The sequence below is a fragment of the Tiliqua scincoides genome, chromosome 4, assembly GCF_035046505.1.
Source record: "Tiliqua scincoides isolate rTilSci1 chromosome 4, rTilSci1.hap2, whole genome shotgun sequence".
NCBI lineage: Eukaryota > Metazoa > Chordata > Lepidosauria > Squamata > Scincidae > Tiliqua > Tiliqua scincoides.
In genome coordinates, this window is record NC_089824.1 from 13801066 (window position 1) to 13814187 (window position 13122).

Genomic DNA, 13122 nt, shown 5'->3' on the forward strand with positions numbered 1-13122 from the left:
ATGGCAATTCCATCTCGAGTTTTTCTGTCCAGCAGCAACTGTTACCCTGCACATCCCTGATCTTGTCTGATCTTGGAAGCTAAGCAGGGTCAGGCTTGGTTAGTACTTGGATGGGAGACCGCCTGGGAATACTGGGTGCTGTAGGCCTATACCATAGTCTTTCGAGACTGAAGGTTGCCAACCATTTTCCATCCTCTCTCTGTAACATTTAGATCAGTGGTTCTCAAGCTTTTTAGCATAAGGATCCACCTAAAAAAAGTTTCACTTCACCAGCTGCTCAAGCCTCTGTGGATATAATGGTGATTGGGAAGCAGTGCTCCCCCCAAGTAGCAGGTTGTTTAACCCTTGATGCACATAGCCTACTCTGCCTTGTCAGTATTGTGAACCATCAAAAATAGGGTCATGATCCACTGGTGGGCCATGTACTCACAGTTTGAGGACCACTGGAGCACACACTTTCCTGTTGTGATATCATTCTGCTGTTCATGTCTCCAGCTTTACCAGCCACAACCTATAATGTTGAGAAGCGAACGGAAATGGATAACCTTCTCTGCTCCCCCCCCCCCCCCCACATTGTGAAGATAAAGTCAGGAACTAAAAGCAAAATAGAAGCAGAAGCAAATTTAAACAAATGACCCAAACTATTGTCAGACAGCTGTCTGATTACTGTGAATAGGCCTATCACTAGGGTTGTGCCCCAAGACAATGCCTAATCAGGGTGTAAAAAAAGAACATCAGTGTTCCTTAATGTGCAAAACCTTAGAGCCCAAAGCACAGTAGAAAATGCACTTTATACAGAATCAATGATATGTATACAATCGCATAAAATTATAAGTATAGACCAAGAAAACTTACAGCCAAATCCTAAGGGGGCCTTGTGCTGCTGATTGTTTATGGCTGTTGCAAAACATGGCATCCCATTTTGTGCGGCCAGATTGCCACCAGAAGCAGAACAGGGCAGTGGGGGGAGGAACAGGGGGGAGAATGGGGCGGGGAGGCACTGGAACAAGGCCTTGGTGATAACGGCAACAGTGGTGTGCCACCAATATCCTATCTCCCTTCCAGCCTCAATCCACCTTCCTGGGTCCACTCAGACCTGCCTCAGCCAATCGCTGGCATAAGTCTGAATATGAATAGACCCATTCAGGCAGTGGAGGCTTACCATGGGCAAGGGAATAAATGCTCCCTTACCAAAAGGCGACCTCTGATCTGAAACTGCCCCCCTCCTGCCCCCCTGTCATGATTGTGGCACAGTTGCATCAGTGGGGCAGAGATTTTTGATAGGATTGGACTGACAGACACATTGGAAAATGTGCAATGATAAGGAGATAAAACACGCCCCAAACTGACAACTGTAACAATACAGTAGTAGACTATCAAGCAGTGTAATTAAAGTGCTGAGCATCCAGGTAATGACGCATTTTGCGGATTAATTCGTCAGAAAGTGTCTCACAGACTTGATAGTTAACACCCCTGTTTAGCTAACATGTATTGTGAGAGGCAGCTGGATCCACGGTTCTTGCTTGGACATGCTGTAGCTTCCTCAGTCCAATGAAAATGTTCACTTCCCTGAAAAGTCACTCGGGCTGCCTGAGTAAGTTTAGTATAAACTGTTTAGTTAACCTGAGCTGTTTGAGGTTACTGATTATGGACACACCGAAAAGTCTTCACCTGTTGTATTCCTAAAGGAGGAACCAGTGCTGTTATTCACTCTTCCCTTGTGAGATGGAGTGTGTGGTGGAGTCTGAAAGGGGTTTTACTCCTGATTGATTCGTATGTATTGTGGAAAATATGACATATGCTCACATTGACTGTGACTATGACTCATCAGCAGGGAACTACCCTTTGCAGCTGTTTCAAGAAGTCACCATGAATCCAGTGGACATGTGATGGGCTTGCCTGTCCTCTCTGATAGGCTTGCATGTATGGTACACAAGCCCAGCTCAACCCCGTCTCCCACACACAAAGCATGCCATGATCACTGTTCCTCTTAAGCTGTGCAGCCACATGGCCTCACAGCTCAAAGCCCTGGGAAGCCAAGCTCCCCATATCTCAGAACTCAGAGTTCCTGGAAGTCCATCGCACATGCCTGATCTTGTCTGATCTCAGAAGCTAAGCAGGGTCAGGCCTGGTTAGTACTTGAATGGGAGGCCGCCTGGGAATACCAGGTGCTGTAGGCTTATACCATAGTCTTTCGAGACTGAAGGTTGCCAGCCATCAGGGATGTGTGATGTCATTGCTGTGCATCCAAAAATGCTACAGGGATCTGACATGGCAGCTGAAGGGGTCCACATACTGGCACAGACCCCTAAGAGGGATTATTGGCCAGGACCAGACCCCATATCTTAATTCACAAAGCATGCTGCAACCACATCACCCTCCCCCCCCCCCCACTCCCTGAACTCTAGGGAACCCAGCCAAGAAAACTCTGGTGGCACAGCCCAGCCTGCCCCTTGTTGGATATCTTGGCTGTTTTGCAGTGAGGGGACACAATGGCTAGATCCTGACTGCAGGCCCTTCCGACTTGTGCACTATTTTTAATGGGGGGAAAAGTTTCTATTGAACGACAATGTTGCCAGAAGGAATTATTCAGCTGTGTCCCACGTAACATCTTGTTAGCAAAGACATACATACTGTATGTACAAACACACACAAAGGCAACAGCTGCAAAAGGACCTTGCACTGCAGGAACAATAGCACAAGCCCCCATTCAGATGGGGTCATGCCTCCTTTGACATAATACATGCTACTCTGTCTTTTTGGTCTAGCCAAAAACCTTGCCTGGCAGGGGAGGGGTGGAATAGGGAATAGCCTGACATTGGTCAGAACTCGGTAGTAGTTTGGGCAAGCTTGAACAAGCTGGACTGGCATATGGAGATGTCAAAATTATGCTGCCGCTCTGTTTGACTGTGCCCCACCCACTGTACCCATTGCTGTTGTCACCTCCACGTTCCACTCCCTCTGCCACTTAAGAGCTTTTCTCAAAACAGGTTAGGAGTCCTGGGAATCCAACATCTTCTGCTCCCTTTTTCCTCCGCACCTGATTTGTTCTGAGGAGGCACAGGGAGGCACAGAAAGTGAGGGGATTAAAGCAGTGGTGGTGGCAGCTGCAGTGATGACCCTCTTCCACTCCAATTGTCTCCTTACCTATTTATCCAGCACTTTTCCAAAACAGAGTAGGTAGGCTGAGAGGACCCTGGGACTTCTAAGATCCTCCAAACCTGACCTGTTTTGAAGAGGCATAAGGCAAGGTAAGGAGGCAGCAATATTCTTCCTGGTGGCTCTTCCTTGCCTCCTAAGCTGGCGCCACTGCTATAATATCCAGCAGCCCCCATCCTCCTTTTGCCCACTATCCAAGGAGAACAAATAGGAAGAGAATGGGGCATTGACCAGATGGAACAGGCAGGCAGGCAGTGGGCCAAAGGACACATGTGAGACACAGAGCACCTCCCATCAGTTTGACAACTCCCCCAGTCTGCCAAGCAGAAGCTTTAGTTGGACTGACCCTAATCTAAGGGCAAAACCTGAGAATTGCCTAAAAGTACATGATGCAAATGTACAACTGAGGCTGAGCAGGTCTGCTGTCATGTAAATGGCCTGGATGGAACTATGTGTACACTGTTGTGAGCTCCTGGAAGATTGGAGTAATACATCTGAGCAATTACTACATACATTCCCTGGGACGAAATCACATAAGGCAGCATCATAACTGCTCTTTTCACTCCCTTTTCCCTGTGCAACTGGTGCAACATCAAGGTCACAAACTGTGCCCTGCGCTGTCATAGCCTCTGTACAAAAAAGTCATCCTTGCAGATAAGGGGTTCTGGAGCAAAACTATTTGCTTATTGTGAAAACTGCAGCTGAGAGTCTCTTTGGTGGAAATCACCAAGAAAAGGGCATGGAAGGTTTCTTGCGTCCTATTTTCAGCTTACTCATCCATTGCGCTTATCTGAACATCAGGACTGAGAATGGAATTGCCTGAAGATTACAGCCCAGCCACATTAGCCTCATTACTCATCTGTGTGTATGTTTCTCTCTTTGAAAGTGCTTTCATCAGCCCACAGCAGTGTTGGGAGTTTTGCTGTGAAACGATGAGGAAAGGTCATCGAGACTGGTAACAGCTTAAAGATTAATGTATTTCTAATGGTGTGAGTCAACCACTTCATTCGTATCGTAGAAAGGGCTGGAGGGACCTTAGAGATCATCTAGTCCAAGCCCATGCTCAGTGCATCCCTGACAGGTGTTACAGAATCCCCAACAGGTGACTGTCCAGCCTCTGCTTGAAAACCTTCAACAAAGGAGTGTACACTATGCACAAGGTTTATGCCTAATAAAGGTTGACTTGACTTGACTATGCACAAGGAAGACTCTTCCAGTGCCAGGCAGCTATTGCAATTAGGAACTTCTTAATATCTAGGCTAAATCTACTCCCCTGTAGACCTGCCTTCATGAGCCACAGAGTGCAAGTCCTCTCTGTCATCTCTGACAGTCCTTCAGGTACTTGAAGATGGCTATCATAGCACCCCTCTGGGCTAAATATACTAAGCTGATAACCATAACCGTTCTTCAAAGGAGGACTTGGTTTCCAGATCCCTCACCATCTTTGCTGCCTTCCTCTGGACCTGTCCCAGCTTGTCAATTTTGTTTTTCAAATCCAGTGCCTAGAATTGGCCATGGTATTCCAAGTACAGAATAACTGGATTTTTTTATGGATTCTGTGGCTCTTAATGCAGGCCAGGATTGTATTAGCTTTTCTGCAGCTCCATGATACGGCTAGCTCAAGTCCAGCTTTTACTCCACTGCAATTCTATAAACACTTCCATGGGAGTAAGTCCCACTTCTGAACTCAGTGGGGCTTGCTTCAGGTTAGTCATGCATAGATTCTATTATTTCTTGTACCTACGTGCAAGGCTTTACATTTGTCCCTGTTCAACTTCATCTTGTTGGTGAGGGCCCAATGATCAAGCTTGTCAAGACAGCTTCAAATCCTGATACAGTATTCTAGGGTGTTAACTATCCCCCCCCCCACCTTCATGTCATCTGTAAATGTGATTAGCAATCCCTCTACCCCCCTACTCAATGCCATTCCAGTTGAACAGCACAGGGCGCAAAACAGCCCTAGGGCACTCCACTTAATACCTTCCTCCAAGTTCATGTGAAGCCATTTAATAGCACTTACTGGGAATGGTTGTTCCTAATTAGATGTCCTTGCCTATGAAAGCAATCACCATATTAATAGTAATGCGGTCAACGTTTTAGAAATTGCAAGACTCTGTGTCTTGCAACCACAAACCATATAATAGTAATAGTAATAAATATTTTTACTCCACTTTTCTGCTCTGTGAAGGAAGAGGGGCTGGAGGGCAAAACAGACACCAGCCTCTAGCAATTAGCAACTGCCCTACTATACTCATCATACTGGTTAGATTTGGAGTACTAGAAAATTGATAGTTGTCCTTTTGCCATCAGCCTAGACTAGTATGCTCAAACAGAAAGAAGCCACCTTATGGACGATGATTTCTCTCCTTGGTTAACAAAGTTCCCCTAAATTTGAGAGCCCCCTTAAAGCTAAACAATAGTGGATTTAAAGTGATCTGATAGATATGACAATCTGGCCCTGACTTCCCTTAGGACTGAGGTAGGAGGAGGCAGTGCTGCCTTTTCTCCCATCAGCATGGGAGTCAATCTCCAGCTGCCAAACCTGTCAACTGCAAATGTGTAGGCCAGGTGTCAACAACTTTTTCTTTAAAGGGCCAGATGTCCAATGATAACATCATCACGCCATTGCCGAAAACCTGGAAGCCACCTGCATGTAGCTTGGCTTGGGAGATGAAGCCTCCCGCTGCATGCCAGACAGGGAATGGTGTAGCTCTACCTGGGCTTGCAGAGTCCCTGTGTCACATGGCGTGAGCCTGGGCAAGGGGGCCCACCATTCCCCATGAGCCCAGACAGGCAGCTCTGCTATTCCTCATCCAACACAAGGTGACTTTGGCAAGAGGCTTTGATTCCTAAACCAAGCTCCTCACAGGATGGACTTCTGCTAGTGGGCCAGATTCAGGCCAGGAGCTATATGTTGCCATTCTTAGGTGTAGGTGGAAGGCAGCAAGCACATAGACATGAATTCTTGTCTTAAAACAGCTTCCATCCCTCCAAAGCATTAGCATGCCCTTGAAATGGTCCTTCTTGCCAGCCTGCACTGCCTACAGTGTTTGGAACAGTGCTTACTAAAAGCAGCTACATAATGAAGGTGCTTTAAAAAAAACAAAACTGGTTTACTTAATGGGTCAGCTGTGATTATAAGGAATTATTTCTGTGATTTACTACCTTATGTGCACAGTTAAGAACACAGGGAGTCCTATACTTTCTGTCATTTTCAGTGCTAATAAAATTCATGGCTTTCCGAGTTGATCCACAGTATGAATTTCCTTCATCCTTGTAGATGTCTTTCCCTGAAGGGGTGAGAATAAGGAAATGTGAAAGCTGATGTCACAGTGATTTTACCAAGACTTTTACATGAGGATTCTTTCTAATGGTTCTTGGCATTCTTTGATGCATTCTCCCCCATTCCTTTGCCTATATTGAATATCAACATAGAGTGACAGATTTAATTGGGTTAATACAATCTTGGAATTTCTCAGGTAGGGTAGACTGAGCTAAATGACACATTACATTTTCAAGGTATATGATGTGCACTGCTTCTTTAAGAAGCAAACCCAGAAGGCTTCCAGATAAGAAGGGCTGCGTGAGCAAATTGGTCCTGTATGATCTCCTCAAGTGCTTGAAGAATCCTAGACCCATTCTAGAGACAGTCTGCAGGTAAATTGTGCTTGTGCTTTTATACACCAACCTAAATTTTTTATACAGTGGGGCTTCGCAACACATAACAAGCAATACATTATTGTGTTATAAGAATACCTTTGGTGTACACTGCTATTCTAAAATATTCAAAAGCATACATCTAAAATACTTCCACCTTAAAAATGTAGAGTGTGGACAAGGATCATTAGGGTATAGAACAGGGTTGAGAGCAGAGCTGCTAAAACTTCAGAGGTTTGGATAAACAGATAGAAGGCTCAGGGGCAGAAGGCTAATCAGGTGTGACCTAGACAGCCACCACGGCACTTGCAAGGCCACCGATTATTTAGACTAGTGTGAGGGTCAGGGCACTTGCATGAGTTCCCAGGCAAAGACCAATGATTAAATACAGACTTTGGGCTCCCTAACACTATTTCAGAATCAACAATGCATTGTACGACAGACTGGAATCTATGAATGTATTTTCTGTTAGGTTTTGGGGGGCTTTGGGAAAGCCAAGAGAGTAAGCAGGATGGATATTGGAAACTGGTCATGCTTTAAACTATAGTGCTTTAAAGCAGTTTTAGGTGGCTCTTACCATGAGTGTACAGCAGCTCACTTGCCCATGGTTGATGAGCAGGGCCTACACAACATTCAGCCCAATTTTATACTTACTGGCTGTTGCAAGTGAGGATCCTCTGCTGGTGCTGATCAGACCCGAGAGGGAGTGGGATCAGTGGGTTCAAGTTGTAAATTGAACCCAGCATTTCCATGGCTTGGCCAATCCTTAAGAAGTCATCAGGCCATGTCCACAAAAATGGTTGTTTCCATGTAGCAAGCACTTGTAGTATTTTAGTTCTTTATCTGTTCTACATGAGCACGGATGTGCTGCTCCAGCACAAGATCTAATCCAGCTAAAAAGCAAAAAAGAAAAGGTTTGGAAGTGGTCAAGAGTATCTAAGCTATGCATCTCCTTCCTCTGCTTGGCTGTGCTGTGAACCTTTGATGGTATATTTTATTTTGGTTCTTTGGAGGCTGTGCGCTCTACCAAATGAGAAAGGGAGCACACAGCTATAGAGTTTACACCCATGAATCCTCTCTTGTGGTGGAGCCATCAGTTACTGCATGGGGTAGCAGTTCCAAATTAGTATTCATTTCTGTGCAAAATGCTGTGCCCTAGCATTTTGGCATGTGTCATGGAGATTTTTAGATGCATGTTTTAAAAATACCCAATCTGAGCCTTTTTTACTGTCCTAAGTGTGCAGCTTGTCAAAGCTATTCCTTGCTTCACTAGTCTGCTGCCTTTAGCTCTGTTCTCACAGCATATCCAGAGTGTGTGAGTGTGCAAGTATATACAGATGTACATCTGTGTTCAGTGCTTTGTGGTGTGTAGTATGTACAACTGACCACACATTGGGTTTTCGTCCCAGTTTCGTACCTTTGTTATTGTCCACATGTTCAGTGATAGTTCAGAATGCATCCACTGGCACCGCCTCCAATCTCCATGTGTTTATCAATATGCACATGGAGCTTATGCATGTACAATGGTCAATTTGTATGAGTGTAGGCTCTGTGAACATGTGGAAGTTGGGGGCAATCTGTGTGCTTATACATAATGATTTAATGGCCCGGCCTTACAAACATGGGCTGTGATCCTAAATTGTTGTTGGCAACCTTCAGTCTCGAAAGACTATGGTATCGCACTCTGAATGGTGGTTTTGAAACAGTGTCTAGTGTGGTTGAAAAGGCCAATTCGGGAGTGACAATCCCTTCCACACCGGGAGCAAGTGCAGTCTGTCCCTGGTCTGTCTCCCTGGCTGTGGGCCTGGCTATGATCCTAAATTACAGCCTATCTATCCCCCTGCCCCGATGCAGCCACGCCACCAGAGTGTATGCCACATTTTGATGGGGGGGGGCATTCCCAGAGGTGTCCTCCAGGTTAGGGAACATTTGTTCCCTTTTCCTGGGAGTAAGCCTCCACTGCCTGAATGGGTTAACTCAGGCCTGTGCCAGCAATTTTGCTGTTGCAAATCCGAATGGACCTGGAAAGGTAGATCAAGGCAAAGAACAGCACTAGTGGTGCTGATGCCACCAGTATCAACCCTTTCCCAGCCTTGATCCAACCCCATCTCCACTCCATTCTACCTCTATCCTTCCTGTTCTGCCCCTCCCCAAGTACTGACTTGCCAGTGCTGGGGCGCATTTGAAGGCTGCTGTGGCTGCTTGCAGCGGTGGCCCAGCTGCGTGAAGTGGTATGTTGCCACTTGCAACATTCGTCACGCACACTGTGCCATCAGCACATGAGTTTCAGAGGTACAGCATGCCCATAAGAGTGGGCCATTATTCATACCATTTAATGCCACTGTGCTCATCAACACTTGCAGCATCTTCATTTGCCCTGACACTCATTTCTAACATGTTTTGTTTTTGGTGCGGTTGTGACCTCCCTGCACTTTCACCGTTCTGTATTCATCTGCTGCTGTTGGAGCAGCACACCTGTGTTTTTTCAAAATCTGACTATCTTTGATCTCATCTGGTTTCCTGAGCCAGAAGCTGCATGAGCAAATTCCAAGAAGACTTGAGACACCGCAGGATGTGATGAGGCTCATTCTGTTTTCTTCACCCCGAGCTAGAACTAAGCCAGTATTTCTTTTCTGAAGACAGGGAGGCTGGGCTGGGACTGGGGAAATCAGTGCTCCTCACAATATTTGGCTTGGTTTCCTTTCTTTTTCACAACACTCTCCAACTGCCCCCATTTTGTCCCAATTTTCACCTTTTGGGGAAAGACTTGTTAAAAATTCTGTTCATGTAAATTCCTATCGTGGTCATTTTTGAGGCCTGAGCTCCTTTCCCAAGTGTCTCTAGTAGTTAAATCTCTAGTTGGAGTTGGATGTATCTTTTTTCTGACACACATGGATATAAAGGCATGGGGCATCTTGCAGTGAATGGCCTGCCATTTCACACAGGTATGTTTGAACTGGATACCATATTGTCAGACAGTGATGTGCTTCTGGGAGCCCAATCCTATGGTTCCCGGTGCCTGGAGGAACAGCGGCACCAAAATGGTGACCGCTGTATCCTGCGGGCACCAGGAAGCCACTGGAGGTCTCCTCAAGGGAAAAGAACCTTCATCCCCTTCCCCTGAAGAAAGCCCCAGACCCTGCAATGGGGCTTGTCAAGTCTGAGTCGGCTATTTTAATGGTGCAGACTTGAGAACCCCCATGTCGGGCTTTTCAGTCTGACACAGAGAATAGGATCTGGCAGAGGGGGGCTCTGCCAGTCCAAACCCCCTCCCAGGTTGGTTCCTCCTGCCCCAGAATGCTTCCCCCCTGCCCTGAACACTCATACCGCCACCCAGCATTCTTATCTTGCTCCAGCTGGAGTCTTTATAGTGCTGGGACCAGCGCCAACTGGTGCCAGTGCTACCTCCACCCACGCTTTACAGCACATTTACAACACCTAGTGCCAGCCCTGGAGCTCAGTGCCAGCACTATGGGCCATAGGATTGGGCCCTATAACAAATCCTGTAGGAGAACAAATGGATGCAACAGTGGCGCAGCTTCTAATAGCTATCTCTAAGGAGTGGAACAATCTCTAATGAGAAAGTTTCCCCTCCCCATCCCTGGTAGCCAATCAACATTGCCAACTGACAGAAAAGGCATACCTGGCCTACCCCTGTGCACTGAACAGGGGTCTGCAGAAGTGTCATGCAGATAAACTTCACTCACTAATGTCCACAGATCAAGTTGCTACTAACAGCCCAGGGAGCAGACAACCCTGCAAGATATAGCAGTGTGGTTGACGATAGCTTGAGGTATTCCCAACAGACCTGGAATATGCAGCTCACAGGACTGGGCTTTCTAGGACTATTCAAACCAAATCTAAAAATATACATTCACATTCTTTCCTCATTATAAGGAGAACTGGTACAGAGTACTGCAGCCATTATTTCCTAGCAGAGCATACCTAAAGGACAAATGTTAGAATCTAGCTACGAGCATGTGCTACTGAGTGGAATTGTTTTGAGTCCAGCTCAACCTGAGATCTCTGGGAAATGAGAGAGAGGCTTTTTTTTTTTTCTTTAGCTCGCAGGTCGCTGGGTTTTTATGAAATCACTGACATAATGTCTACATTTCAAGGAACAAGGGTTATTAGTCATCTCTCTGAAGCTACATTTTAAATATGGATGTGTAAGTGTACGTAAACATAGATAACCAAGAGAAGGATCTTGGGAAATAATCACTTGAAGGATGGGCATTTTTACCATTATACCCCAGGTTATATAATTATATTCTGTTATATACTGTGTTTTTTTTATTTTTTGCAGCCAATTAATAAGAAAAAGCCTGACCTCCCCTGCTTTTGTGCCTTTAACAGCAACTCTGTCTGATAGAAGAAGTCTCATGAGGTCCAGGGTCTGAGCACTAGATGATCCTGACAGCTGGTGGACTTCCCTTCCACGTTCAGATTATTTGAAGTTGTCTTAAGCTTTGTATCTTTATGGGGGAAAAGTTCTATTTGAGTCCAACCCAGGCAGTCCGATCCTACGGGGCCTCAGCGCCAGCACTAGGTTTCGTAAACATGCCGTAAGGCACATTTGTGCCACCCTGGAAGTAAAAGGTGCTGGCATGGAGGCCTGTTGCAGCGGGAGTCATGGCCGCCAGGGGACAGAAGATAAGCGCTGAGTGGTACAGTGGTGTGGGGAGGGCACGGGGGAGGCATTTCTGAGTGGAGTGGAACAAGGGATGACAGGCCCAGAAGGAGGTGAGACCAGTGGAGGCCTCATCCACCTCATCCTATCCCCCGTGTCGGGCTCAGAAGCCCAACACAGGGCTTCTTGAGTCTGCACCAGCAAAATACCTGCAGTTCCATTGTAGTTCCATTGAACAGCTGGTGTTTTACTTGAGGTTAGGGGATGAATGTTCCCTTCCCCCAAAGAGACCTTCAGCCTACTCTGATCCAGCACAGAATCCTGCAGCAGACACCTGGAGCTGCTGCTCTTGTGATGGATCCTTCATTAAGACATGCATACGGGATTCCTCATTTGTATATTTTGCTCTCCGCGAATGTATTTATTTAAATGTACTATATAAATACAAGTATTCCCAGAGTGGGCATGGTTGTAAAATTGTTTTCTTTTTAGTGATTTTATGTGGCTGGCAGTTGTGTGCCAGCAAGAGAAAAGGTAAATCTCACGGAAGTAAATCTCACTGAACTCACTGGAAATCCCATTGGTCTCAGTGGAACTGACTCCTGATTAAGCATCCACAGGACTGGACTCCATAATTAATCAGCTAAGAGAGAAGTTCCAGTAGCAAATTTTAATTGTTTGCAGTGATGCTCCTGTCAGCATAACATTGTGTTAACATATGGGGGGGAAAAAACTCCGAGTGAAAAAGAAAAAACCCCCACAAAGTTTGTGTGTGTGCCTGTGTGTAGCTGTCAGACTGCATCAGGTGAAGAGAAATGCCTCACTAATGTGACTGTCCTTGTATCAATGGCTTGACTTTACTGCTAGGATGGGGGGGGGGGGAGCCTGCAAACAGGCTGGCATCATACTTAAGCTGTTGAGACAGGGTGCAAGATGACACTCAAAAGGAGGGAGCAGGAATGAAGACAAGACTTCTGGACATGGCTTTGCTACATTTACAATGAATGGTTCTAGGATGTGAGAGAAGACAACACTGCAGATCTTTCTCAGGTCAGTCTTGTCCCTCCCACAAAAGAGAACAGCGCCTGTGTGGGGAGGGGCCAGTGTGGACTCTGCCAAACCGCTGGGGCTTCTTCTGCATATCCAGCATGAACACTACCACTGTCCATGCATTCATTTGAACTGCATGCGTGTAGTTCTGTTCACAGCATTGAATGAATGCGTGCGCAGGAAGTGAGGTCAGCAGACACAACCCTGCTCCTCTCCATGTACACAAGTTCATATCTATCACATGGTGTGCAAGGAGTGCTTCTGTGGCATAGGTTCAGGTTTCTATTAAAGAAAAAGGACCAAAAAGAAGTTGCCACTCTAAAGGGAGTCCCTCCACATTTTGCATGATAGAAAATGGTCTCTCTGAAGATGCTTCTGAACCGTCTCCCATCACTGTGAGTATTCCATGCTAATATTATCTGGTGTGCTCCCTGGGGCTTTTGGTGGGCTGCTGTGAGATATAGGAAGCTGGACTAGATGGACCTATGGCCTGATCCAGTGGGGCTGTTCTTATGTTAATATTAAAACTAACAAAAATAGGGACGAGTGAAAACACAGGGGAACTTTTATATGAAATGGAAAAAGAAGACAAGTGAGTCTTTCAGCTATCTGGGCTATGACCTAGC